Source organism: Propithecus coquereli, unplaced genomic scaffold (assembly GCF_000956105.1).
Source record: "Propithecus coquereli isolate 6110/MARCELLA unplaced genomic scaffold, Pcoq_1.0 Scaffold387, whole genome shotgun sequence".
Classification (NCBI taxonomy): Eukaryota; Metazoa; Chordata; class Mammalia; order Primates; family Indriidae; genus Propithecus; species Propithecus coquereli.
Genome location: NW_012149585.1, coordinates 221,383 through 226,071, shown reverse-complemented (window position 1 = coordinate 226,071; position 4,689 = coordinate 221,383).

Genomic DNA, 4,689 nt, shown 5'->3' with positions numbered 1-4,689 from the left:
GAATTGGCTTTATGGGAAAGGATAAGGTGTATTTTACCTTTATTTTTTCTGAGGACCTTTAGTTTTTATCATGTATATTTCTGAGTTGTGGCTTAAAAGTTATGTTATATCAACATGAGTGACACATTTAATGAATGTTTCTTTTTAAGGTTTGAATTAATGTTTTCTTTCAATTTTCTTAGATGTGAATATTTTTTCCACCTTTCTCAGTGAATAAAATGTGTATGAATTTTGTGTGACACTACCAAAGTTGTTGAATGCCAAGGCTTTTTAAGGTATTTGCAAAGTAACAAGTTCCCACAAAATATAAAATCTGAGATTAGTATTAATTGCCCACATTGCAGTAATACTCAAGTCATGACCCTAATGTCAATATTTTAAAAGAACATAAAAATTCTATGCAACGTTGAGGCAGACAGGGCATTGTTTTATTGCTAAACTACAAAACTTTATGAGAAAGATTATAAATACCTGTATATATGTTTATATCAATAAAATATTTAATGTGATTTATTTCCAACAGGAATTACTTTGCTGACAAGAAACTAAATTTTTAAGAATATATGGCAAAATGGTTACAAAACTATTGCTTTACATTATATCTTATAGTCTATTTTATTTATATTTATATCACATACATATATTCAATTGATATTTAAACATCTCTGCAGAAGTCTAATTTTAGGGATCTGGGTGATTTTTTTTGAGTCTTAAATTTTTCCAGCTTCATTGAGGTATAATTGACAAATGCAAATTATGTATATTGAAGGTATATAACCCAATGATTTGATATGTAGGTACATTGTGAAATGATTACCACAATGAAGTTTATTAACATATTCATCACCTCAGAGTTACCTTTGTGTGTATGTTATGAGAATACGTAAGATTTACTCTGTGAGTAAATTTCACGCAAACAATACAGCGTTATTAACTGTAGTCACCCTGATGTACATTAGATCCCCAGAGCTTATTCATCTTACAACTGAAATTTGTGTCTTTGACCAACATCTCCCCACACCCTCTCAGCCCCTGGAGCCACTTTTCCACTTTCTGCTATTATTAGTTCAGCTTTTCAAAATTCCAAATATAAATGAGATAATGTAGTATTTGTCTTTCTGTTCTGGTTTATTTCACTTAGCATAATGTCCTCCATGTTCATCCATGTTATCACAAATGGCAAGATTTCCATATTTTAAAGGCTAAAGAAAAATATATTTCTACATGTGTGTATATACACATCACATTTCTTTGCGTGCGTGTGTGTGTGTGTGTGTGTGTGTGTGTGTGTGCGCGCGCGCGCGTGGCTATGCAAACATGCCCACCACAAAATAGATTAAAGACCTAAATTGAAGACCTGAAAGTGTAAAACTCCTTGAATAAAACATAGGGAAAAAGCTCTTCACATTGGTTTTAACAATTTTTTTTTTTTAATTTTTGGATATGGCACTAAAAGCACAAGAAACAAAGGCAAAAATAAACTAGTAGGACTATACCAAACTGAAATTTTCCACACAACAAAAGAAAAAATAGACAAAATTAAAAGATGATCTACAGAGTGGGAGAAAATATTTGCAAACCATATATCTGACAAGGAGCTAATATCCAAAATATATAAGGAATTTATATAACTCAATAACAAAAAACAAATAATCTGATTAAAGCATGGGCAAAGACATGAACAGACAGCTTTGCAAAGAGCTTTTATTCAATACCATGTGTTAATTGCTTTATATACTTTCATGCATCAATATTTTCTGTTCCTCTCTCTCCTCATAGTAACTAATTGATGCAGAACACATAAACAACCTAGTGCTATTTTTTGATAGAGAAGAAAAAGTACTCCTTTATTTGTATTTCCTGAACCATGCTTTGTTCAATCGAAGCCTATGTACATTATTTACCTGATCTTTTAAAATATCCCACCTTTACAGTCTTCATAATTGTACTTCCAAATCTCAGCCTTTCTCTCTAATCAAGATATGAGGCTATTCTTTTATTTCTTTAAAATTCTTTACAGTTGCTGTGCTATTTTTTTCAATCTTTTTTTTCTATTTATCAAATGGAGTGTTTTCTGTTAAACGTTTTTCCAATTTAAGAAATGGTGGCTTCATTTGTAAAAGAAAGTTTACTGAATGTGTTTTTCAACTTACTAGAGAGGTGCCGCCTTGACTGTTAATAATTGCCAACAGCATCCTTTAAAATTAAATGACTTTTACTCTCTTTTGTTGCTTAGTCTCATTTGAGTTCCTAGAAAAGCACCTGTTGCTCTTTGAAATGTCCGTATTTTTTAACTGGGAAAGCTTACTTGAAACATTTAATTATTCTGCATAAAAATAAAACAGTGTATTTGTAATTAATTATAGCAGCCATTTGATGAACATAAAGAAAACCTAAGTTTGTTTTCTTACAGTACATCTAAGAGAGGAGCATATATGGAGAGAGGGTTAGTCAGACACAATGCTATTTTTCATTTGGTTTATTCCCATTCACGTTTTGATTTCTCTAAATAAAATAACTTTAGTCATTGTTCTTCAAAACAAAGGCTATATTTAGTTTTACTATATTGCTATTGATGTTACTTTCACCTAATGCCCCTGGCTTTATTTTCCCATGAGGATGGAGTTGTAACTTTAGTACCAGATTGACTTCTTTCAAACTATCTCATTGGATAAAAAAAAAAAAATCTTAATAATTTTAGATGCTACAATTATAACAGATCAATCTATTGCAGTGGATTGTGAAAAAAGGAGAGACCCTAGTGTTAAGTAGTGAGAAGAAGGAAATAGATGTTTCCGGGAGACAGAGAATTCTTTTTTTCTACTCCTGGTTCTAATGAAAGAGCCCTAAATTCACAGTCTGGAAATCAGGCTTTCATCCTGATCTAGTCTAGTCTCATCCCGGTTCCTCCATTTACTAATATTTTTATATTTAATAACTTACTAAAAATATTTCAGCACTTTTTTAATCTGAATAATAAAGAAAATAACCACATATACCTAATACAATTTTCAAAAAGATAAATCTGATCACATACTGGAAAGTAATTATATAATACACAAATTCAGATTATAATTACTATACATTTTTATGTAGTACTGTGAATAGTTTCTACCCTCACTATCCAGAGAAGACATCTATACAATTATCTGAAACACCACAGAGACATTAAAATTGGATAATTAAAAAGTCATATTCATTTCCTTAACACTGTTTGATTAGTTCGTATTTGCCACATAGCACTCTTTCAAATAATAAAATTTTCCCTCACCTTCTAAGAATTCTTTGAAAAAGAATTGATTTATTTTGGGGGCTTGTGTATTTAGTGATTATTAAATTTCCTGGCATTGAATGGATTCTGGATACTTGTTTGTCATGCACACACACACACACACATACAAAAAAAATGGACAACTTTTCTCAAAAAAGGGGTAAGCAGATTTCCCACTTGTCAAATGGTAAAGTGGATGAAACAATCGAAAATGGAAATCAGATTATATCTCAGGTTGAATGTTTTATTAGCCAAACTTGTGCAAGTATGTTAAACAACATGGGCTCAGAAAAGGAGTCTACTCTTACCTAAATCCCAACATTTCCCAATATAAAAACAAGTTTCCGATAAAAATTGTTACCGAATCAATTATCCAATAACTGCTGTAGAACTTTTGTGTGGAAAATATACTTTATGTTTGATAAATTAAAAAGAAAGAAGCTACTAAAGTGATTCGAGTCATAAGACAAATTTATGTGATGATCAACAATCAGTAAGGTAGTCAATAGTAAGGAAAGGGCAGATGTAAGAAGTAAAAATGGGTATTTATTAGCAGTTGAATACTAGAAGACAGAGAGCAGGCAGTCATAAGAAATATTTGGACATTTATGTGAATGACCAGGAAGCTATTATGCTGCTGAAAAAGGGAGACAGAGACAGGCAAGAATCAAAGCAGAGTGAAAACAGGCAGACACTTAAATTAGTCAGTTTTAGACATTATAAAATTTTATTTAATTAAATGTGCGGAGATGGCAGTGAATTTTATTATGCAATGCAATTAGGTGATTGTATATTTGTATCTATTCAAAAATGATATCAGTTCTGGATTTTACTACCTTTGGCATAATGATGAATGTTTCCAGAGCATATAGACTGACCAAGAGAATAAAAGACAAATTGGAACAGAGTCTTGGAAATCACATTTAAAAAATGTGACAAAAAGGTACAAATAAAATCCATGTCAAGAGAACAATTAAAATCATAGTAGCAAGACTCAAAGTGTCCATGATGTTTTTCAGTATCACAGAAACCAAGGCAGGTGATATTTTTAAAGACGGATCAGAGAGAAAAATTGACCAATCTTCAATTAGATGTAGAGCGGACAGAGGATGTTGAGTTTGGCAGTAAGTAAGAAAAAGAGTAGTTGATTATGAAATGAAATTGGGAGTGAAGAAGTAGAAGTGTTAGGGGTCTTTTTGTTTTATTTTTTGTAAGTTTGGTAGGGAGGTTGAGGCCATTATTTGACTTTAACAATCAGAGGTTAGAAAAGCATTTCCCTACAGGAATGACTGATCATGATTGCAAGGGAAATAAACAAGTGGAAAATGAAAGACTGAAGACACAACAGAAAAGGATAGGCAGGAAAATATGTGATCAAAAGCTAAAGTGGTAATTACTAAATATAGTAATTTGATATT